The 25,723-nt window shown below is 43.3% G+C and overlaps 1 protein-coding gene across 1 annotated transcript in view; it reads right to left on the reverse strand.

The window, feature by feature from the left end:
- The window catches only part of LRFN2 (leucine rich repeat and fibronectin type III domain containing 2), a 213,876-nt gene that overhangs the window by 60,499 nt on the left and 127,654 nt on the right, over positions 1 to 25,723 (reverse strand). The gene's annotated exons all lie outside the window — the stretch shown is intronic.

Consider the following 25,723-nt stretch of genomic DNA (forward strand, 5'->3'; position numbering starts at 1 on the left):
CATTACCCTGACTTCCTTGCAGTTCAGACCCTCTCGGGTTGGGATTGCCCACTGGGTCTGAATGGAATGATGTGCATCCTCCCTGACCTGCCCACTCCCCCTTGGCCAGCCAGTCTCCACCCCTTTCCCCGTGCAAATTCTAGACCCACAGAAAGGTCTTTGTGGGGACTTGAAGAAGGGCAGTGGTGCTGTGGAGGCAGATGAGTGCCCTTCCATGCAGGAAATGAGAGAACCGCATGGATAGATTCCACTCCACATGCAGAACTTGTTGGGGGAATCTGAGCCCTGGTAATTAACATGGTCAAAGGTTACAATGTAAGTAAAAACAGGATCTGAGATATCTGTGCCTTGAAATTTAAAGTGCTATTAGAGTATCTAAATTATACAGTAGCTATAACTGTGATTTCTGTTCTAAAACACATGGACTCATTCCGACTTCCAGCGTAGATTTAATCTCTTTCTCTCATCTCCTGTCCCCTGCCCTCTTTTCCCATTCATATTCTAGAACCATCTTCCTTTCTATCCCTTCAGTCTGTTGTTGTCAGTACGTGCTCCCCTGCATCTTCTGTTGTCCCTAACATCCTTCTTGTATCTCCCTGCCTCATCGCTTCCATCTGTTTCTCAAATCTCAAGTGCAAACATATCTTGCCATCTTGATCTGCTAGGAGCATTAATTCAAAGAACAAACAAAACACTTAGAGATCGATTCAGAGGGCTAGATTGTGCCTGGAACCACATGCCTCTGCAGGGAAGTAAAAACACCCCCAGGTCCCTGCATGGGCTATCTGACTCTTGGGTCTGGGTGCACAGGATATATGCCTGCTTACTTTCCACATTGCCCCCTCACCCCATAGGCAGGGAGGGATAAGGAATGAGCAGTCCTCCCTCTGCCCCAGAGACAAGGGGGAAGATGGGAGGGAACTGTTTCTATGAGAGGTGTCCATAAACTATGAAGTCACCCAGGGTTAACTTCTAGGGAGGTAAAGTGTCCTCCCTGTCCCCTGCTGAGGGCTATGCCTAAAAGCACAAGACAGCCCTAAATCACTAAGGAGAGGAGTTCACCTCCATTTGACCTTCACCACCTCTACTACATAATCTCACACCACTATTTGTGACCCTAGGGGCATGTAGCACCCCTTCCTGATCACACAGATGCCTCATGCTTTCAGTGCCCTTTAGTAGCATCCTTTGAAAAGGAAACCTTATAGAATAAGAAAGAAGACACTCATGCTATATTGGTTCCTTTTACAGACTCACGTTTCTAAGGTGGCTTCATCTGATTTAATGAGGAGACATCTCAGAGGTTTGCTTTTGGTAAGTGATTGAAATATTTATCACCACCCCTGCAGCTCATCATCTTTTATACTGAGTAACATCAAGCCCTGTGTTACATTGTCTGCTTTGAAGAAAGTAGTAAACAAGCTTTAACCACTGAGAGAAGAGTCCTCTCTGAAACATTTACCTAGAATAATTCTGACCCTGCATATTTGTAGGTAGTAAATAAATCATCTGGGTCTAAAAATGGCTTGGAGAGATGTTACCACTGCATACACAGTGATTTCACACAGCACCCCACAAAGAGCTGTAGTGATTAGCATTGGGATGCCATTCACCCCTGAGAAACCATCTGACACCAGGAACACTTTTCAATAAATACAGCTAACTATCCATTTATATATACTTCATCCCATAGTTGAAAAGACCATTGTCCACCTATTATATCATAATGCAAAGAAGAGAGCCAGGTTGGTTAATAATCCTCTGGCACTGGAACCAAAGCCTGTCACATCGATGAATGTTTTCCAGTTCTTGCTCTGAGAAACAGCTCCTGCTTGCATTACAGTCAATGAGAATTAGGTCCCAGAGCCATTTGTTATTGTAGGGCTGCTTTCATCATTTGTATAACATTACTCAAATCCTGACCACTTGGGTGTGAGAGCACTGGGCGGTGTTGCCAAATTATTAACTGGGTTAAGTACATTCTGACTGTCCTGTATCTATGCAGATTTTACTCCACTCTCATCACCATGGTATCTGAATACCGGAGTTCCTCCTTAAGTTGTTCCTGCAGCTTCAGCTGGGTACAGATTCTTCTGCCCTAAATTGTAATACAGTGTTCATGTGCACCGATGTTGTACTCTGCCCAGAAGTGGTTGCATTTCACTAGTAGGAAAAATATTTCTGGTATACTCCCTAATACAGTATGTAAATCAGTAGAGAAAGAAAGGAGCTATATAACTGTAAAGTATCCCACATGCTGAGCTGTACACCGTAGGGAATTTTTCTTGAGGGGTGGGGAAGGGGGGCATTGGGATTTTTTTCTTTAATGACGGGGTTGATCAGCAATGTTGGGATATTAGCATTTATGTAATATTATTTTATAGGGGGGGAAGGATTGAAGCATCAGTAACTGCTGAGCTCTACAAACAAATATGACCGAGGGTTTGTTTTTTTTTAAAAAGGACTCAAGTAGTGTCATTTTGCCTTATATATTAAACAAGGAACTAATGGTTAAAAGATGTTTGTTAATACTTAGCAAGTTTATTATTGACGCAAATCTATGGCATAGTTCACAAAGCTCTTTAAATATCCTTAATATTATCATCAATTGCTAGTTTTCTACAGACAATGGGCTTTTTTCAGAGTAGCAGCCGTGTTAGTCTGTATTCGCAAAAAGAAAAGGAGTACTTGTGGCACTTTAGAGACTAACCAATTTATTTGAGCATAAGCTTTCGTGCAACATCCGATGAAGTGAGCTGTAGCTCACGAAAGCTTATGCTCAAATAAATTGGTTAGTCTCTAAAGTGCCACAATTACTCCTTTTCTTAATGGGCTTTTTGAATCTTAATTATAATCATGCTGTGAGGCCTTACTTTTGTATATCTTCCTACCAGCTGAAACAACAAACAAAAAGCAGCTTAAAAACAATTTTGGGGAAAGATCAATACAGTTAATTACTAATAAGCCCTTCCCCAGCTTCTCTCTTCCCCCACATCTCCAATCCCCAAACATATATTTGGGAATATAAATGCACACTTAGGGTATGTCTACACTATGAAATTAGGTCAAATTTATAGAAGTCGGTTTTTTAGAAATCGGTTTTATATATTCGAGTGTGTGTGTCCCCACAGAAAATGCTCTAAGTGCATTAAGTGCATTAACTCGGTGGAGTGCTTCCTCAGTACCGAGGCTAGAGTCGACTTCCGGAGCGTTGCACTGTGGGTAGCTATCCCACAGTTCCCGCAGTCTCCGCTGCCCATTGGAATTCTGGGTTGAGATCCCAATGCCTGATGGGGCTAAAACATTGTCGCGAGTGGTTCTGGGTACATATCGTCAGGCCCCCGTTCCCTCCCTCCCTCCATGAAAGCAAGGGCAGACAATCGTTTTGCGCCTTTTTTCCTGAGTTACCTGTGCAGACGCCATACCACGGCAAGCATGGAGCCCGCTCAGCTCACTGTCACCGTATGTCTCCTGGGTGCTGGCAGACGCGGTACTGCATTGCTACACAGCAGCAGCAACCCATTGCCTTGTGGCAGCAGACGGTCCAATAGGACTGGTAGCTGTCATCGTCATGTCCGAGGTGCTCCTGGTCACCTGTGTGAGGTCGATCAGGAGCGCCTGGGCAGACACGGGCGCAGGGACTAAATTTGGAGTGACTTGATCAAGTCATTCTCTTTAGTCCTGCAGTCAGTCCTATTGAACCATCTTATGGTGAGCAGGGAGGCGATACGGATTGCTAGCAGTCCTATTGTATCATCTTCTGCCGGGCAGGCAAGAGATGAGGATGGCATGCAGTCCTTCTGCACCGTCTGCTGCCAGCCAAAGATGTAAAAGATAGATGGAGTGGATCAAAACAAGAAATAGACCAGATTTGTTTTGTACTCATTTGCAAACCCCTCCCCGCCCCCCGTCTAGGGGACTCATTCCTCTAGGTCACACTGCAGTCACTCACAGAAAAGGTGCAGCGAGGTAAATCTAGCCATGTATCAATCAGAGGCCAGACTAACCTCCTTGTTCCAATAAGAACAATAACTTAGGTGCACCATTTCTTATTGGAATCCTCCGTGAAGTCCTGCCTGAAATACTCCTTGATGTAAAGCCACCCCCTTTGTTGATTTTAGCTCCCTGTAAGCCAACCCTGTAAGCCGTGTCGTCAGTTGCCCCTCCCTGCGTCAGAGCAACGGCAAACAATCGTGCATCTGAGTTGAGAGTGCCGTCCAGAGCAGTCACAATGGAGCACTCTGGGATAGCTCCCGGAGGCCAATACCGTCGAACTGCGTCCACAGTACCCCAAATTCGACCCGGCAAGGCCGATTTAAGCGCTAATCCACTTGTCAGGGGTGGAGTAAGGAAATAGATTTTAAGAGCCCTTTAAGTCGAAATAAAGGGCTTCATCGTGTGGACAGGTGCAGGTTTACATCGATTTAAAGCTGCTAAATTCGACCTAAAGTGTAGACCAGGGCTTAGGAGCAATGTCTCCTTTAAGTGTCCCAGTCACCTACCTGCCTTTTTTCCTTTTTCTTTTTTGGATGCTGTTAAATATCATAGCAATTTTGGGAGATCGTCGACTGTGAGCATCGGAGCGAAAAGGGTTTGCAAAAACAGGGCAGGAACAGAAATTAATTACGGAAAACAGGCATCCATACACAGAGAGGAGGCTGTGAAACAGGAGCTTCTAAATGGCAATGCAAACCCCAATGGGGAAACCATCTGTGGAAGATTTGACAGCTCATCTGCTGTGTGTCTATGTGTTTGAGAGAGAGAGAGAGAGAGAGAGAGAACGCAAATGCTTTTACCAGCAGAAGGATCAATAGCATCTTTCGCAGGAGTGGCATATCATGGCAGCTGTCATTCTGACTGTAGTATACTATTTGGAAATATTACTGTGCTAGTTATTTTCAGTAGAAAGTCCCAGCCATTGTGATATATCACCAGCACTAGTATTTTGGTACCATAGACCTCCTTGTGATGCTCTACCTTAGGGCCCATTTACATCATTTTTACTGAATGGTACCTTACCTGTACGAATAGTCTCAGACTTCAGTGAAGCTGCTTGTGTGAGAACAGTGAGTACTCATCAATGATAGTGCCAGATTGGGCTCTTAGTGATAATCCACTAAGCTGGAGCCCAGTGCATTGGCATTCATTCAGTTGTGTGCTGGCTAATGGAGTTTAGACTGCTCTTGCAACAGCAAGGCCCAGCAATAAGCTTGTAGGGCTTCAGGACACATGCATTTGTTCCCTGCAGAGCCCTAGGAATCCATGGTATATGCAGGATTTTTTATCCAGGCTCTGTACGAGCCTAGAAAATTAGTCAGTTAAGGTATGGATGAGGCTCCTCAAGGAGAGAACTTTGTGGGATTCCCAGTGCAGTTCCTTCCCCCACTCCCCCTTAGATTTTTCCTGCAGGAGGAATGGAGACTTCCAGCCCATCGTTTGGATGAAAATTCAGAAGTATGAACAGTATGTATCCAAAGCTTATCCGAAAATCTCCCAATGTCTAGGCTCTCTCATGATGCCCTTGGTACTTCCTGGTTTCAAGCGGAATGGATATAACAATGAGAACTGCCTTCTTCATGAGATATGGTGATTCCACTTCTGGTAGTAAATGGGCTTAGGTAGACAAAGAACCACCCCAAATCAGGAGCAGCAGAAGGCCCCTAAAAGTGGGAGGGCCACAAGTGCTCAAACCATGGCCCTGCCCCCTCACCCACGCCACCCTTTCTCCTTAAGACCCCCACACTCCCTTCTCCTTTCGCCCCCGCCCCCCGCTCGCTCGCCCTTGTGGCCAGTAAAAAGGGGAGGTATGGCCCCTTGGTCCCCGAATCTGGCCGCCCTGCCCCAAACTTTAAAACCTACATTGACCCTCCCACACTATATATAGATTTTGGGATTCCACTTCCAGTAACATTAGATTGATTGAATTTATGTTACTGGACGTGGAATCCCAAAATCTAATCTAATCTATATATTGGAGGTGTCAGTTTAGGCTTTGGGCAAAATTTGGCCTGGTTCTTATTTTACTCAAGCCTGTTTGTTTATCCAAAAGGTGCAGAGCCCAGATCTCCTATGACCCCCAGCTCCACTCACATCCAGCAACAACCAGAAGGGGATATCTCCCTCAGCTGATTTACATGTAATACATATCTATCAGCCAGCCAAAGGGGCAGCCTCGACTGCAAGTCTGTAAATCTGGCAAAGTTCCTGTCTTAGTACAGGATGAAAAATAACCTCTTTAGTACTCTTACTAAATTCGGTATGAATTAATGTGAGCACAAGGCATAAACCCTGGTATTTTGTATTCAAAATCCCCTTATAAAGACAACTCTTTAGATGTGGCATCTCATTTTAGGACTGTCTCCAAGGCACTTGTTAATTCTATATGCATTGAGTCTTGCATAGAAATTCCAAAAACCTTTGCATACAGTGGTACCAGTTCATTACAAGGTAACTGTCTATTCATAGCTGTGACTGTTGTGTACATGTAAAAAGAGAGATGGAGGGACAGCAAGTTCCAGTCTGCTACTTGCTAGTACTCTAGGTCCCAAGGGTTAAGGAGTCTGAGGGCAAGATTGGGCCTAGCTCTTTGCAGTGACAGGGCTAGAGGGAAAGGGAGGATGCAAGGAACCACCCCTTCACCCTCTTTCAGCTCTGCTCGGCAGGTGTAATCTCTGTCTTTGTGATGTGGGGATGGGATTTTCAATATAGTTTTGGTATTGGTTTAGCTGTGTGTGACCAAAAATACCCCTATATTCACACTCCATGTGCCATGGGCATAACCTTTGTACAAAATATACCTTCTGAGGTATCATTTGAAAAATAACTAACTAGCTGGTCAATAATATCATGATGAAATGTATGCAGCACCATTTAGTTATGAAGTCCCCCTATGTGATGTTATTAGCACATGTTCAAAAACATGCAGCCCTGCCTAGGAAAAAGTTGTTAAAACAGGTCTGCCTAAACAAAGGAATGTGTGTTTTCCTCAGTTTAAATGTAAGTTGTAAACAGGGTCCTCAGACAGCGAGAGGGGAAGAGAGGAGACAAGGGAAATCTGCATTTCAGAAAACAGAGGTGAGAAGAAAAACTCTTTCACTACCAGACACCATGATGCCTTCTTTACTGTTTGAATGAACTTTAACTAGGGGTAACCCTCAAGAAAATGCATTTCAAAAGGTGACAACTATAAAAGTGAGGGGGGAAAATGCGGAGTTATGTGTTCCTGTCCATCTCTCTCTTTTCCACCTAAGACAACAAATAAAACAGACTCTGGACTTTGGGATCAGATCCGGATCTGAAATGTGGTCAGCAATGTTACCGGGAATCTGTGGTAAGAATTTCACCGTGAACCAAGTCTAGTTTTTTAAAGTGTAGAAAGTGTTTTATCTTTATTTCTCTTGGAACCATTTCTGACTTTAAAGCCTTATACCTGTAAGTACCTAAAAGCTCTCTTTGTAGTTAAATAAACTTGTTTTATTCTTTAATTTAAACTAATACAGTATTGTGAATTGTTTGAAAGTAACTCCATTTAAGGTAACAGACTGTTGAATATTGATCCCTTTAGAGGAGCAACAGACCTAATAGATCTGGACTGTCCAAGACATGTTTTGGGGGGGAAAATCTGGGACTGGGAGTGTGTTGGGGGAGTGTGCAGGTAGTAACCAAGGCTGCTGGAAGCCAGAGTGTGGCTGGTGTTTGCTGACAGGCTGGTAGGGTCAGAGTTGCTGGACCAAACCTGTGGCTATACACAGATGCTTAAGTGCGAACTGCATGCTGTTTGGCTGTTTTCAATGAGCCTAGAGTGGGAACTACAGCTGTGAAGCAAGGTGAGGCACCATAGGTTGCAGGACAGGAGTGACACAGCCCCTCACCAGTCTGGATTGCACTTTAGAACATCATACTCCGTTCCCATTGACTTCAATGGGAGCACAGTTAGGGCAATGCTAAACCCTTTAGAAAATTCCACCCCACAGTGCAAGGCCTGAGGAAATCTGGCACTAGCAGTGGTGAGAGGAACATCGTATGATGCAGGATGGGTGGGACCCTGTCAAAGGGTGCAGAGCAGTTGTTCTCAAACTTTTTTATTGGTGACCCCTTCCACACAGCAAACCTATGAGTGCAAATAAATAAAATTAATAAAATTAAAAACACTTTTTTATATTTAACACTATTACAAATGCTGGAGGCGAAGCAGGGTTTACGGCTGGAGGCTGACTTCTCACAACCCCCCACCTCATAACTTTGCAAACCCCTGAGGGCTCATGACCCCCAGTTTGAGAACCCGTGGTGTAGAGGATGCTGCCACTTGCTAGATTCCCCCAGTGCTCATGGAGGCATTTGCTTGCTTCAGACACAATGGGCCAGATCCTCGGCTCCTTTACACCACTCTAGAATGGTTCATATACGGGCACACAAATCCTATTGCAAAATACTTCAAAATAATGAATAAATCCGAGAATTACACAAGCCGCTCCAGAATACTTTGGGGGAAAAAAAGGCCGGCGGGGGGGGAGAAGGGAAATCTGGCACATGAGTTATTCATTACGTAATGACTGAGTGCCAGATGTCTGCAGCTTGTGTGGGTGCACAAGGGTGGGAAGGGAGCTGACAGGAGCCCCAGATACCTGTGCAGGAGCCAAACTCAGTCCTAACTATTGTGTTCAAAAAGCACAAGGACTTCTGGAGGCTTGCACTGCTGTTTGGGGAGGCCGGTGCCACTAAGGATGTGGTCATGGTTCTGCCCTCCCTCTGCACCGGACAGCACAGCTGGCCCCATCTGGTATGTGTGTGTTGGGGGAAGTGTGGTCTGTACCTCGTTAAAGCATGCAGCAGATACCACTCCGGCTTGTGCTCCTCTAGTCTCTTCACAGAAATGGTGTCTGAGTCAGGCACAATGCCTCTGAGAGCTCCCACTGCAGTGTGTGCAATTCCCCATGCCCCCAGACCATAGGCCTATGTCTTAAAGGCACAATCTAGCCCTTATGTATACTAATAATTCTGTGTCCTAGGAAGCAGAGACTCTCAGAGGACATAGGGGTCATGGTAGATAACTGAGTTCCCAGTGCGATGTGGTAACTAAGAGAGTAAAAGCAATTTTTGGACCTATAAGTAGGAGTAAGAGTTGGTGTTACCTCCTTATACAGCATTACTGGGACTATAACCAGAATACTTTGTCCAGTTCTGGTGTCCGTACTTCAAACAAGATGTAGCTTTTCTCTAAACTCTTAACAAGAATGACATAAGAGTCTGGAAAACCTGCCTTACACTGAGAGTTGAAAGAAGCTCAATCTATTTAGTTTGTCAAAGAAAAGGTTAAGAGGGGACTTCAACATAGTCTATAAGTACCAACATAGAAAAAGTTTTCTGATAGTGCTCTTTAATCTAGCAGACAAAGGCATAAAAAGATACAAAAGTTGGAAGCTGAAGCCAGACAAGTTCAGTCTACCAATAAAGTGCAAATTTTTAACAAAGAGGGTAAATTAACCATTAGAACAATTTACCTCGAGATATGGAGGATTCTCCATCACTTGCAGTCAAGACTGGATGTTTTTTTCTAAAAGAGATGCTATAGCTCAAAACAGAAGTTATGTATTTGATGCTGATATTATGGAGTAAGGTTCTTTAGTCTGTATTGTACATGAGGTCAGACTAAATGATTATGATGGTCTCTTCTGGCTTTAAAATCTACTATTCTAATTAACTAGATTTCCAACAAAATACCCAACACTTAGGAAAATGAAGCCCTGTGTTTGTATAAGTTTAGTCCTCAGGTTTATTTACGACAGAATAATATATATACACACGTGCATTACACACACATACACCCCACCCACCCCTGTCTCTATGGATCTTGTCTAGATATATGGACATTCTCCTACCATTGCTGAGGCCTCAGGCACCTCGGTCCTTCCTATTCTCTTCCTATGGCACATAATAGTTGAGCCTCCTTTGGGCTGGAATACTTTGATCTAATTTTGGTTGTTGGGTTTAGTGCACGGGTGCTGGTGGCCTATGATATGCAGGAGGTCAGACTCCATGACCTGGTTGGCCCTTCTGGCCCTAAACTCTGTGACTATGCCGCTATGCCAAGAACATGACCACTTTTTCATGTGGGAGAGGAGGTCTTGTGATTAAGAACAAGAACTGGACACAAATCTTGGTTAGTTCCTGGCACTGCCACAGAATATGCATGTGACCATGGCAAGTCACTTAGGCCCCAATCCTGCAAATACTTAAACACATGCTTTACTTTAAGTCTGTCGGTAGTTTTACGGACTTCAAAGGGATGTCTCATGCACTTAACGTTAAGCATGTAAGCAAGCATTGGGGTCTTAATATTTATGTGGCTCAGTTCCCCAGATGTAAAATGGAGATAATAGTTCCTTTCTCCCACCCTTTGTCACCCTTGCTTATTTAGACTATAAGCTCATTGGGACAGGGGCCGTCTCTTACTGTGTTTATATGCAGCACAATGGAGCTTTGATTTTAGTTGGGTCTTCAACAAGCTAGTATAATACAAAACAACTAATAGCATTAATTGCATGAACTTCATTATTTCTCCAACCTCTGATTAATCTGCAAATCATGGAAAAAATATGTTCATGCACTTGTGGCAGTCACTGCTAGGCTCTGCCCTTACCAATGTGACTGATGTTTCCATAGTAACTGAAATGTGTCAAATAGAAATTAAAAAAAAGCAGGAAGGGTTTGGACACCTCACAAAAACCTATTAAAAGAAGAGAAATAAATAAGGTTAAACTGCCTGGTGGTGCATGGGGGTGACTGCAAAATTTATAGTGTCACCTGCATGACTTGCTCATGAATAATGTAGCCACAGGATACTCGTGACAATAAAACTTTATAGCTGCCCACACTGTCATGAGACTCATTCATGCCATTTGCTTCATTCAAATTTTGTTCTCTTGTTCCCATCTTCCTGAAACTGTCCCACAGTGAACTACTTTAGTTACTACGGCCACAGCTGAAGACATTTGGGATTCTGCCTGAGTGCAGGCATCAGGACTGGAAGCATCTGGGGATGCAATGATCAATCTGGGCAGAGTATAGGGAGGTGCACGCAGAATAATAAAGTTAGTTCATGAGGTGGTTTGAAATGTAGGACAGTTTCTGTGACAGTTATTATCAGGACCTAAAATGGGTTTACTGGCAATAGAACCGAGTCATTAAGTTCAGAACCAGGTATGAACTTTGGCAAAGTCTGGTGTTTAGAGCAGGGGTTCTGGTTCAATCCAGCACAAAGATAAGGGTCAGCTGCCAAGTTCAGGGGCGTTCAGATCTGGGGAGCTTGGTTTGAGTCCATAAGAACCCAACAAATTCTTAAGCATGGGTAACAGTAAGATTCTGGTCTCTCTCAGCCAAATACTTGACAGAGCTTTGTGTATGTTGTGAGTATCTCTATGAAGCTTTTATAGCACTTGCCTGCTCCATCCCTGTCCCTAGCTATGATCACTGGGTTTTATATGCTCTAAACTCACCCCATTTCTACCACCACCACCAAAACCAGTGCAATACATTCAAAAAGCTAATATCATCATGCGGTTTGTTGTAGGGATGGGTCAGATGTAATTCAGATACAGCTAGACAGTCCTAAAGCACTAGGCTATCAGCTTGGTGGAACATACATTATTTTACACACCACAACGTCCTCGTTGCCGCAGGGTTTCAGCGGGGGAAGCTGTGATCCGATAGTAGCTTTTCTACTGGAAGGTAGGAGTATAACACTGATAGTCTCTGGCAGGGGAGCTGCACAGTTTTAATGCAGACAAATGGTTTCAGCCTCCTGTGTCTCCCAGTCTATTAAGACATCACATTCTCTCCATCTACCACAGCACGTTCCATACACCTTAAAAGAACGAATCCATTTATTAATGGGCCGGCACAGTTAACTCTTTCCAGTGAGGCGCCTCATCGCATTTCAAATACGAATACAAACCAAGTGCACTTCACCTGTGAATGATGAAAGTGGACAACGCTTGAAAAAACAGCCGCAATACTGACTGGCACTGCACAAGATACCGTTTGGTTCAGTTCAAACACCAGCACACTGGAAGCCTCCCTCATTTCTAGGGGTGTGTGTGTGTGTGGTGACAGGACAGTGCGGAGACAGGTAACATACAATTTAGTGGAGGATTTCAACAGCTCAAAGTTTTGTTTTGCTACGATTCGGAATGAAAACCAATTATTTCTAAATTCTCTATGAAAGGCATCGGAGCATTGGCTCCAGGGAAGCGAACATGGCTAGCTGTCCCAGAGCCCTCCAACGCCGAGGCAGTTCAGCAGGAGGGCTGCTGAGAAGCCATGCCGGTGAGCTGAGAGGAAACCTGCTTCGCAGACAGGTTTCATTGGACCTCTGTCTGGTTTCCATGGGAATAGAATCAAAATTGAACCATCACCATGACAAATTTTGATTTCTGACAAATCAGCTAGGGCTGTCAAGTGATTAAAAAATTAATAATGATTAATGGCATGATTTTAAAAAATGATTAATAATAGAATGCCATTTATTTAAATATTTTTTGATGTTTTCCACATTTTCAAATATATTGATTTCAGGTTCAACACAGAATACAAAGTGCACAGTGCTCACTTTAGATTTATTTTTTATTATAAATATTTGCACTATAAAAATAAAAGAAATTATATTTTTCAATTCATCTAATACTAGTACTGTAATGCAATCTCTTTATCACGAAAGTTGAACTTACAAATGTAATATTATGCACAAAAAATAACAGCATTCAAAAATAAAACAATGTCAAACTTTAGAGCCTAGAAGTCCACTCAGTCCTACTTCTTGTTCAGCCAATCGCTTAGACAAACAAGTTTGTTTACATTTGCAGGAGATAACGCTGCCTGCTTCTTGTTTACAATGTCACCTGAAAATGAGAATAGGCATTCACATGGCTCTGTTGTACTCAGCGTTGCAAGCGTTATGTGCCAGATGCGCTAAAGATTCACATGTCCCTTTGTGGTTCAACCACCATTCCAGAGGACATGCGTCCACGCTGATGATGGGTTCTGCTCGATAACGATCCAAAGCAGTGCAGAAAAACACATGTTCATTTTCAGCCTCTGAGTCAGATGTCACCAGCAGAAGGCTGATTTTCTTTTTTGGTAGTTCACGTTCTGCAATTTCTGTATCAGAGTGTTGCTCTTTTAAGACTTCTGAAAGCAAGCTCCACACCTCATCCCTCTCAGATTTTGGAAGGCACTTCAGATTCTTAAAACTTGGGTTGAGTGCTGTCGCTATCTTTAGAAATCTCACATTGGTACCTTCTTCACGTTTTGTCAAAATCTGCAGTGAAAATGTTCTTAAAATGAACCACATGCTGGGTCATCATCCGAGAGTGCTGTAACTGAAATGTATGGCAGAATGCAGGTAAAACAGAACAGGAGACATACAATTCTCCCCCAAGGAGTTCAGTCACAAATTTAATTAACACATTATTTTTTAATGGTGTCATCAGCATGGAAGCATGTCCTCTGGAACGATGGCTGAAGCGTGAAGGGGCATACGAATGTGCAGAACATCTGGAATATAAATACCTTGCAATGCCGGCTACAAAAGTGCCATGGGAACACCTGTTCTCTTTTTCAGGTGACATTGTAAACAAGAAGCAGGCAGCGTTATCTCCTGCAAATGTAAACAAACTTGTTTGTCTAAGCGATTGGCTGAACAAGAAGTAGGACTGAGTGGAATTGTAAGCTCTAAAATTGTACATTGTTTTGTTTTCGGGTGCAGTTATGTAATAAAAAAAATCTACATTTATAAATTGCACTTTCACAACAAAGAGATTGCACTACAGTACTTCTTTGAGGTGAATTGCAAAATACTATTTCTTTTATCATTTTTAGAGGGCAAATATTTGTAATAAAAATAATATAAAGTGAGCAGTGTACACTTTATATTCTGTGTTGCAACTGAAATCAATATATTTGAAAATGTAGAAAAATATCAAAAATTTGTAATAAATTTCAATAGGTATTCTATTGTTTAACAGTGTGATTAATCAATTAATTTTTTAAATTATGATTAATTTTTTCAAGTTAATCGCATGAGTTAACTGCGATTAATCAACAGCCCTAAAATCAGCAAATTCCAACCACAACAAAAAAATGTTTCTTTGGAATTTTTTTCAACCACCTTTTATACACTAAAGTTTAGGCTGAACTTTTCAAAACCACTTAGCGCATCTGGATGCTCAATTCATGTTAATGGATATTAGGCATCCAAATCCCTTAGGGCGTTGAAAGCATCTGCCCTGAAGAGTAGCAAGGCTCTCTGTGTCCAAAGGCTTACCTTTGTTTGTGCATATGTGTATTTGCATAGTGAGAATGAGTGGCAGGATTGAATTGTTGCACTGTTTATTTACATTCAGACAAATGTCATGTTGCCCTTGGGTTTCCCTTTTAAATATATTAACTGCCAAGGAAGTTTGTTAATGTTGCAGTTAAGGTTGCCCAGCGCAGCTTCATGCCCTTCCTGAGTGTTGAAAGTGGCTAAACTTAAAACTTCTGAAAAACAGGTAATACGAAGTTAAGGTAATGCCAACTGCAGCTGCTCCATTCAGCTCAAAAGGTGGTCTTTCCCATCCAAGGGCGTTAGCACTTGTGGACCTGCACTACGTACTGAGCATGCCCATTCTCAGCTCCTCCCCCTAGTCTCAGCACTGTGTGCTTAATGCATGCACGGAGCATGCCCACTCAGTCGCCCACCACAGTCTCATCAGTTTGTGCCTCGGCCACGCACCAAGTATGTCCAGCACAGACGTATGACCCCAAGTTTAGACTCTACCCCCAAACCCAAGGAGGCACAGCAAATTTCATGGCATTCTGAGTATCCATGTGACTTTCAGAACATTTCGAAAAATCAGCTATAAGCCACTGCTTATGCATCCGATGAAGTGAGCTGTAGCTCACGAAAGCTTATGCTCAAATAAATTTGTTAGTCTGTAAGGTGCCACAAGTCCTCCTTTTCTTTTTGCCCCACTATAATTAATAGTCACACCCTGTATTCTCTTCAATGATACCGCTTAGAACCTGGACTTTGACTCCAGGAAACACAGAGGACAGAACAAAAGAAATACGAGCTTAAAATTGTATTCAGCACCTTGCCTCTCTCTCTAATGCTGCAAAAGATGGAAAAACTATGCTAGAATGATATTTACCTTCAAAGTCAAAGGAAACCTCAACCATCTCTCTCCCCAAGTTGTAAGGTTTAGTGTTTAAATCATGGATGCTATTTATAGCTATGAAGTTAATTCAGCCCCATGGCATGATTAAGCCACGTATATTGCGTCTATCAGCTGTTCTCCCAACAGAGGGTATTTTAAAAAAAACCCAAACCATAACTGGTTTCCCTCTGAATGACAGGACCCCTTCCCCATATAGCTTTAAAAGTCAACTCATTCAGTCCTATGTATACAGAGACTGCAGTGCTGAGCACACTGCCAAAAATGTGGGTGAAAACCAAAAACGTCCTTAGAATTTATGGGGCCCTACGCAGTATTATTAAACTGGTGGCCCTATGCCCAACAGCAGCCTGGGCTCACATGTGTATTTTAGATAAGGGTGGTCTTCTGAACGATTTATTTAAAAACCTGTATGTCTGAAGATCCAAGCATTTAAGGCTAAAGATGAAGACTTAGATCGTGCATCTAAAAATCTATGCAAGGCTTTTTATGATTTTATAATCTTCAGAAACACACTAATGAAATGTTTTTAAAGCAAATTTTAAACTAAGGTCCTGTAGACTCACATGTTCTGAGTAAATAATTACAGTAATGCACAACTGTTTTTGTCAGTAAATTCAGAAACAATACCTGGGGGCTGGCAAATGTCTGTTAAATGGCTTCAGTGTTGTGCTAATAGGTCTGGCAGGCTTTTTCACTTTTAAGTACTAGATCCCCTCAGGAGGAAGACTCACCAGGCTGCAGCAGCCAGCTGTAGTGGGAGCCTGCAGGAAGGGTCAGAAGAGGGATAGGAAGAGGCAGTTGGGTGGACACAAAGACCCAGGGTTGCCCCAAATTTTCGGGTGCCCTATGCAGCTGTGTATGCTGCATATGCCTAGGGACGGCCCTAGTGAAAACCTAGCTAGCAAGTTGGGCCTCACAGGTGACACCTAGATATGGAAATGATAGGCACGCTAAGGCCCCGATAATCAGAAACAGACTGTTTCAAGAGGCGTGATTTTGCAGATAACTGTACTCACATTATTTCACCTTCCATGAGCAGAGAGCACAAGCCTTAGCACTTAGGCCTCCAGTTACCTGACTTGAGGGTGCAAAGAGATGGTTAGCTGTCCAGTGAGAGTAATGTTTGTGGCTGAAATTACATACAAGGACAGCAATTTGTGGGCATGCAGAGAGCCAGCAAAGAAAGAGGCCGTTTCTAAAAATCTGGGTCCATACATACATTTGTTAGGGGGGAGAAAGAAAGAGAAATTCAGAGTTTAAGACAAGAAGGGACCACCAGATCATCCAGTCTGACTGCCCATAAATCACAGGCCACCAACACCACCCCCACATTAAACCACTGAAATTAGAGCAAAGTATTTAAGTCCTCAGTAGGCTAACCTATTATATGCCACAGGCAGATGAATGATAGGCAGCAGCTCTAGATCCTTGCATATACATCAGGTCCACCAATTACAAGACACTTGTTCATGATACCAGGGAACTGACCACATCAAGAAAAGGAGTGCTGGTGGCACCTTAGAGACTAACCAATTTATTTGAGCATAAGCTTTCGATCAGTCTTCATTGTGGTTGCCTTTGCTAAACTGATTGGACAGCATAGACATGGTTGCAGTAGCAGCCCCAGAGTAGGGCTGCTGATAGTCTCTGGCCTGGGGACAGAGGATTCCATTCCCCCAGCTAATGCAGAGAATCCCTCAGCAAGGCCTATTCATTCAAGCATATTGTAGGGGTAGGGTTGCCAGTCCTGCAGGATTGTCCTGAAGTCTCCAGGAATGAAAGATTACTCTTTAATTAAAGATTGTGTCATCTGATGAAACGTCCAGGAATACATCCAACCAAAATTGACAATCCTATATAGGAGCCTGGATTTGACAAGCACAGAGATCCTCCAGTGAAAGAAGTACAAAGCATCACTTTCAATAGCGTCAACTGCAAATGAGTTGATTTTGTCCCCAGACCATTTGCAGGTAAATTCTCTTTGTTACTCTCACTGCTTAGATCTCACCTGTCCTATTCATTTAATGCCCCTAGCATATGTTGTTGGCACCTGTGTTTATTACTTCGTATGTATTACTGTGCATCCACTATATCTTCATCAGATTTATATCTGAGGTCTCATGAGTCAGCTCGTCTGAGCCCCTTTTTTACTATAATTTATCCATTTCATTTATTTATTTGGTTCTTTATAGCTATCTTGGATCTTGCTTCACCAGCACAGTAGAAAAGTGGCCACTGTGGCCCTTATTCACTTACACAGATAAATAAATAGCAAAGGCATCAAACGATCCCTCAGAAACATCCCCCACAGGGTGACGTGATTACTCATCAGCCAGACCTTTTTTCCTCCCTTGTAGCCAATTCAGAGCCTGCTCTCATCATTTGAGCCCTAATTCCCTGTTGTTCTGAGCAGGAACAGCAACTCCACAGGTGGCCCTTTATCATAGGCTTGCACTAATTCATGTAAATGGCTCTATGTACTGCGATTTCCAAGCCACTTCAAAGAAGGAGAAGATTATTAAGATTGGGGTCCTTTCTGATATCTGTGTTTGCTATTTTTTCTTAACCCATGGTTAACCCCTGTGGGGAACGCCAACAGAGTTTCTCAAAGGCTGTATTTGTTCTTTTCCACAAACGGCATTACAGTTTTCCTTTGCTAATGTATAAAAAAAAGTTTTAAATAGGCACTGTAAGAAAAATAAACCATACGTTAGAGGAGTTTTCTCACTTTCTATAGCTTCGTTTTATCCATGGCTCTCAAAAAACCTTAGAAAGACAGGTCAGTATTATTATCCCCATTCTAGTGATGGGAAAAACAAGCCACAGGGAGGTTAAGGGCAACATTTTCAAAAGTATTTGCCTTAGGTTTTTGAATACTAAACGTGAGACACTTAAGTGTCTCACCATGAGCACCCAAGAACCGAGGCACCAAAAATTAGCAGACATGTCTAGAAGTGTGTCCTAAATAATTACTTGTTCAAGGTCACACAATATATCAGTGGGAGAGCTGAGAATAGAACACAAGTCTCCTGACTCTCAGCCCTGTACCCCATCAGTGGACCAAAGGCTTCTCAAGTCTTTGTTCATCCTGAAAAAAACCTTTAAATACTCACAATCTTTTTACCACTAATACAGTTTATATATTTATGTATTTGCCTTTCACTCAGTTTAGATGAAGAAACTAGACTGGTGAATATCATCTTTTGTTTATAGTCAGTTCCACTTTCTGATTCTTAGGTACTACCCTAATAACAAGACTCCCCTGGCTTTCTAGAGGAACTCTCATCTCCTATATTTCAAACACCTGAATAACTTATTCTTAAAGCTGATGACCATCTCACATATGTTTATGCTATTGCATTTTACACAGTGATGTGGCATCACATCGGAAGGGGAAATGAGACGTTCTGAATAATACCGCCAACTAGCTGTTATCTAGTTCTTTTCATCCATAGATCTCTAAGCACTTTACAAAAAAGAGGCAAGTATAATCATCCCCATTTTACAAGTGAGGAAAGAGAGGCACAGATTGCTTAAGTGACTTGCCCAAGGTCTCCCAGTAAGCCAGTGGCAGAGCTGGGAAAAGAACCCAGCTGTCCTGAGTCCTAATCTAGTGCCCTCTCCACTAGTCTGCACAGCCTTCTTGCCTCCGAAATGTCACTACAGTTGGAGCGGTCACCTAGACAACTGGCAGCACATACAGTTTTCCTTTAATTGTAGTGTAAAACAAACAAACAAACAAACAAACAAACAAACAAAAAGAAAGAGAGAGAGACAAACAGTGTAGCCTAGAAACCTGAGCAAGGGCTTAGCAATTTAGGCTTAGTCCTGACTCCCTGTATGGCATTGGGTAAGATGATTTAATTGCTCTGTGCCTTGGTTTCCCTATCTGTAAAATAGTGATCCTCATACTTATTTACTTCAGAGGGATGTGCTGAGGACTAATTAGTTAATGTTTGCACAGTGCTTCATCACTGCTAAGTATTATAGGACAGGAAGTATATTACACCACCAGGAACATGAAACTGGGGAGTCAGGACTCCTCGGTTCTCACTTTGGTGCTGCCATTGTCTTGACATGCAACCTTGGGCAAGGCGTACTTATCTCTCTGTCTCATTTGCCCCATTGCCTCTGCGCTAAGATGGGGATAAATGTACTTACTCACCTCCATTAAATACAGCTTTATAAAGTACTTGGAAATTTTGTACATAAGGTGCTGTACACTGTAAGTGCAAAGTAAATCATCATTATATAGAAAGGAGGATTAAGTACAGTTGATGGATTCTGGAGCCTTACATCTGTTAAGTCATCAGTTCCAAATCAATGCAAGGTTGGTGTGAACAAAAGAGGCATAGTCCTCTGATGGCTATTACAGGGCTTAGGTAACATGAATTGCTGGTTTTCAGTCTAGCTGCTGTGTGATAGGTCCATGCATCACAAAAGCTACCATCCTAATTGCAGTGTTGCCAACTCCCGTGATTTTATCTCAACTCTCATGATATTTTGGTGTTTTTCTTAAAGCCCCATCTCCTAGAGTCATACGAATATGTGAGAATCTCAGCTTACATTTTAAAAAAGGTAAGTTTCTACCCCTCTTGGTTGCAGAGAAAAGATTGAAACATGACCCAAGTGCACCTTGAATGCTCAGAAACCTGACTGCAAATGAAAAAAAGATTAGATTAGATTATATAAAAATCTCACAATGTTTAAGCCAGTCTCACGATTTTTGAATGCTCAGCATTGGCAGTACTGGAACTGGTACTAACAAGCCCCCTTGCTGGCCCATTTGAGTTGCAGCTACCCTCTCCCAGCAGAGTGCCTCCAGGTGAAGCTAGAGGAACATCATCAGCAGGGGGCAGGATGAGGGAAGCTTGCGCTGCTATTACTAATGCTGCACTACATACTTCACTCCCCAGAGCTCTCAACATGCCACTTTCTATTGGCACAAAACCGGGGGAAACCACACCCCTCCCTCTCAAAAAAGGAAGAGAAAACATGTGCTAAAATAAAACACACAAAATCAACATATTCCAAATATGAATTCGACTTCACTTCGCAGTTCTTGCCCACCAGCCACAGGATGACAGTCTGATCATTTAAGACTGGCCTGCCGCTGTACACCGCATTTAAATTTATATTACAAACAACAGGCTCCATTACCCAGGGATTTTCTTGCTGCATTCCTAATATTGTCTTTCTGCATGTTTTATCGTTCCTCATTTCCCCACATGCTGTTTGCTTTCTAGTGCGTGCAAACACATCCCGCTATTTGTTTCAACCCTTCTCCAATTCCATGTACCTCCAGCTAAGTAGCCTGGTTTATACCTCTGTATATGCATCAGTCCCTGCTTCCCAGCTCTGGAGCTGCTTTCTGATTGCCTCTTACTGCCTTCCTCCGCCTCCCTTTTTGCATCTCATCACCAGCACCCTCAATCGTTTGATCACTGATATCTTTGAAGCGTGCCATCAAACTTAAGCCCAATTTCATTATGTTTTTAGACAACTGGCCTCTGTCGTCCCAATTTATGAGAGATATTTCCTTAACTGATCCAGGGCCACATCCACATGCTGCCTGTTCCTAACAGGACACTGGACAAAACAGGCAGTCGTGTATTATCTGTCCAAGCTGCTTCCCACAAATCAGTGGTTAATTGTATTTATTTATTCACTTGTTTCAGTGTATAAAATGCACCCAAGCTGATCCCTGGATTTATGTACAAAAAACAAAAAATGAAGACAAGCTAAATGAACAATCTCAATTCAGAAGAGCTGCCCAATTTACAACAACTCCCATTCCACCACTCGAGTTTGGCCTCAAAGAATAGATTGCATCAGAGAATAAATTGCAAGGTGGCCTGAAGATCAATACACTTGTGCTCTGTCAGACCAATTAGAGAAATAAATGCCAGAGCTGTGGGACCCTCCCACACTTAATATCTTCTGGCATCATCTCACAATCTGGGAACTTTCAGTGACACTGCCCTGGCTGCTCTTATCTGTTTGGATGAGGCATAGAGAGATGGTCTCTAAGGTAACCAGGATCCAACGCATCTAGAACGTTTATGGATCAAAGTGAGCACCTTCTATTGAACCTAGACCCAAACTGGAGGCCAGTGCAGTGTATGAAACACTGGTTTAATACGCTGCATGAGAGAAACTCCCGTAAGTAAGTGCGCAGCTGCATTCTGCGCTCGTGGAAGTTGCTGAGTGTCCTTCAAGGAGAGTCCTACTTGGAGCAATCCAAGGTAGCAGACATCTCATCTGCATATGAGAGCCCCCCGGAAATCTGAGGTGTGAACCACAGCTCAGATAGGAAAGGCTAAAGCCTTCCAGGCAAGCAGTGGTGGAAAAAGTGCACTTGGTGACCAGTGGATTCTATGGTGTCTAAGAGCAGCCAAAGATCCAATAGGATGCAGATTAGAGCAGCGTGTCATCAGCATATTGGTGACACTGTATCACTTATATCCTTCGGTCTCACAGCAGCCTCACGTGTAAAATGAACATGAAAAATTCCTGTAGTGCTCCACATAAGAGCCCTTGGGATCTCTGACAGAAGAGAGCAACTCCATCTTCCCCTGCCAGGATCTGCAGATGCATCAACAACGTACTATGGTCTGCTATATCCAAGGCAGACGTGTCCTTCCTGATATGTTTGGATCTGACATTTACCTTTGTCTGCTGCCAGATGACACCATCCAACAAGATCAGCACAACTTCTGTGCCCCACCCAGATTTAAGGGGGACAAGAGAATCTAAGGATTCCAGATAAAGCCAGAGCTGCACTGTCACAACCTCAATAGCCTTTCTCCATGGTGGAAGGCTAGAAACAGGATGTCTAGAGGCATGACTGCCAGCATAAGGGGATGGTTTCGTAGACCTCATAATCACTACTATGAGAGATGCTGGCACCCAGAGAAATGTTGTCAATCTCCACCAATAACTGACCCAACGACCATCTGATATATGTTACCATCCATGATGATGTGAGGTTTTGGTTTGGGTCTATTTCTAGTTAAGTACAGGAAACCGACATCCCTCTAAACTTACACACACAGTTCAAAAGCCATGGCAGATTTTTTTTTTCTTAAATAGGAGAAGGATAACTTTCAGACAAAGAAAGAGATGGGAGAAATCAAATCATACGTAAGAAATAGAAAACAACTCTTGGATTACCTACTGTCCTCCTGGCTCCTATATTCTCCCATGCTTTGTTCCATCTATTTGTAAATGACTCGATGTGAAGAAAGAATAGCAAATATGGCAGGCGACCAGCTTGGCTTAACAGTGAAATCTTTAGTGAGCTTAAACTCAAAAAGGAAGCTTACAAGAAGTGGAAATTTGGACCGATGACTGGGGAAGGGTATAAAAATATTGCTAGAGAATGCAGGGGTGTAATCAGGAAGGCCAAGGCACAATTAGAGTTGCAGCTAGCAAGCAATATGAAGGGTAACAAGAGTTTCTACAGGTATGTTAGCAACAAGGTGGTGGTCAGGGAAAGTGTGGGACCCTTACTGAATGGGGGAGGCAACATAGTGACAGATGATGTGGAAAAAGCTGAAGTACTCAATGCTTTTTTTGCCTCACTCTTCACAGACAACGTCAGCTCCCAGACTGCTGCAACACAGTATGAGAAGGAGGTAAGCAGCTCTCCGTGGTGAAAGAACAGGTTAAGGACTATTAGAAAAGCTGGACATGCACAAGTCCATGGGTCCAGATCTAATGCATCCAAGGGTGCTGAGGGAGCTGGCTGATGTGATTGCAGAGCCATTGGCCATCATCTTTGAAAATTCGTGGCGATCAGGGGAGGTCCCAGGCGATTGGAAAAAGGCTAATGTAGTGCCCATATTTAAAAAAAAGGGAAGAAAGAGAATCCGGGGAACTACAGACCGGTCAGCCTCACTTCAGTTCCTGGCAAAATCATGGAGCAAGTCCTCAAGGAATTCATTTTGAAGCACTTGGAGGAGAGGAAGGTGATCAGGAATAGTCAACATGGATTCACCAAGAGCAAGTCATGCCTGACCAACCTGATTGCCTTCTATGATGAGATAACTGGCTCTGTGGGTATGGGGGAAGTGGTGGATATGATATCTTGACTTTAGCAAAGCTTTTGATATGGTTTCCCACAGTATTCTTGCCAGCAAGTTAAAAAAAGTATGGATTGGATGAATGGACTATAAGGTGGATAGAACACTGGCTAGATCGTCGGGATCAACAGATAGTGATCAACGGCTTGATGTCTAGTTGGCAGTCAGTATCAAGCGGAGTGCCCCAAGGGTCGGTCCTGGGGCCAGTTTTGTTCAGCATCTCTATTAATGATCTGGATGAATTGCACCCTCAGCAAGTTCGCAAATGACACTAAGCTGTGGGGAGAGGTAGATAAGATGGAGGCTAGGGATAGGGTCCAGAGTGACCTAGACAAATTGGAGGATTGGGCCAAAACAAATCTGATGAAGTTCCACAAGGACAAGTGCAGAGTCCTGCACTTAGGAAGGAAGAATCCCATGCACCGTTACAGGCTGGTGACCAACTTGCTAAGCAGCATTTCTGCAGAAAAGGACCTGGGGATTACAGTGGATGAGAAGCCGGATATGAGTCAACTCCATATTGGGCTGTATTAGTAGGAGCATTGTGAGCAGACCGAGGGAAGTGATTATTCCCCTCTATTCGGCACTGGTGAGGCCACACCTGGAGTACTGCATTCAGCTTTGGTCCCCTCACTACAGAAGGGATGTGGACAAATTCGAGAGAGTCCAGCGGAGGGCAACGAAAATGATTAGAGGGGTGGGGCACATGACTTATGAGGAGAGGCTGAGGGAACTGGGGTTATTTAGTCTGCAGAAGAGAAGAGCAAGGGGGGATTTGATAGCAACCTTCAACTACCTGAAAGGGTTTCCAAAGAGGATGGAGCTAGGCTGTTCTCAGTGGTGGCAGATGACAGAACAAGGAGTAAAGGTCTCAAGTTGCAGGGGGGGAGGTCTAGGTTGGATATTAGGAAACACTATTTCAGTAGGAGGGTGGTGAAGCACTGGAATGGGTTACCTAGGGAGGTGGTGAAATCTCCATCCTTAGACGTTTTTAAGGGCCGGTTTGATAAAGTCCTGGCTGGGATGATTTAGTTGGTGTTGGTCCTGCTTTGAGCAGGGAGTTGGACTAGATGACTTCCCGAGGTCTCTTCCAACCCTAATCTTCTATGATTCTATGACCCATGCAACGGGGCTCCCATATCTTCTCGTAGGGACATAGTTCCACAGCATACCACCTCTCAGAATCAGGAAGCATTTCATGACATTCAGCCTAGATGTTCTTTTGGTCAGAGTCACCCCATTATACCCACCTTGGACCAACCTAAAGATTTCTCCCACTTTTGGTTTCACACTCAGCAAATACTACACTTGAGTTTATTCCCTTTAGCTGCCACTTAGCAAGTCAAGCTGGTGTGGGTGGGAGGGAAACTTTCACCCTGCAGTGAACAGCTGCTGCTTCTTCTGATCATCTTCACCCACTCATAATGCCTCTTGCCAATTGGCTTTTGGAGGATGTTATTCATTTGTTCTCTCTTCTCTGGGCCAAACCCTGAAATCCTATTCATCTCAAACTGGGTGGGAGTTTTGCCTGAGTAAAATCCGAGCACGGTCTTCAAGGTTTGCCCTCAGTCACTAGATCCTTTTAAAGGTCACAAAACCCAAGAACAACTTCCAAGCTTCCCTATGTGGTTGTGTTAAACAGGAGCCATGTGGCACAAGCCGCTCTGTTTTCCTGTACAACAGGGCTTGGTGGTGCTCATGGACACTGAGAACGTGGTTGATGAATATAGCTTGTATGGCAGTAGCTGGTGTCACTGGAGGATACCAGTAAGTACTTTACACGTGCTTGCACAAACAGTCTTCATAAATCTACAAGCCAGCTGCATGGCACTAAATGGTCACAGAAATGAAGACTTTTGTGAAGATGAACTCTGCGTTACTTGGCTTCAGAGATGATTTTCCTTCCTCCCCCCACTGAATTGTTTGCTTTTCCTTCAGGGTTTCTGGCATGCACTGGAGCGTAATCATGCTTCCTGACCTAGTCATCCTCAGCAAGGCGTTATTGCCAGAGTCTTTCACCTACCTGGTGGTAGTGAATAGTAACTAAATTGGATCCAAGGCATGCAAATGGGGGTAGGGCACTGGGCTGAGAGTTAGGTGATCTGGACTCCATGCCTGGCTCTATCACAGACCTGTTGTGTGACCTCAGGTAAGTCACTTTCCCTCTCTGTGCCTTATTTCCCCTACCTGCTAAATGGGCATAATGCTACCCTTCTATATAAAGTACTGTGAGCCCTGCAGATAAAAAGCGTGATGTAAGAGCTAATGCTCAGATTCTTAAAGGTACATTAGATATGTAACTCCCATTGATTTCAGTGGGAGTTAGACACCTAAATACCTTTGAGGTTCTGGGCCCAAGTGCATGACTATTATCAATTAATTATATTAATGCTTTTGCCACCTATTCAACAAGAGCTCTCTTTT

This window comes from Chelonia mydas, chromosome 3 (genome assembly GCF_015237465.2).
Source record: "Chelonia mydas isolate rCheMyd1 chromosome 3, rCheMyd1.pri.v2, whole genome shotgun sequence".
NCBI lineage: Eukaryota > Metazoa > Chordata > Testudines > Cheloniidae > Chelonia > Chelonia mydas.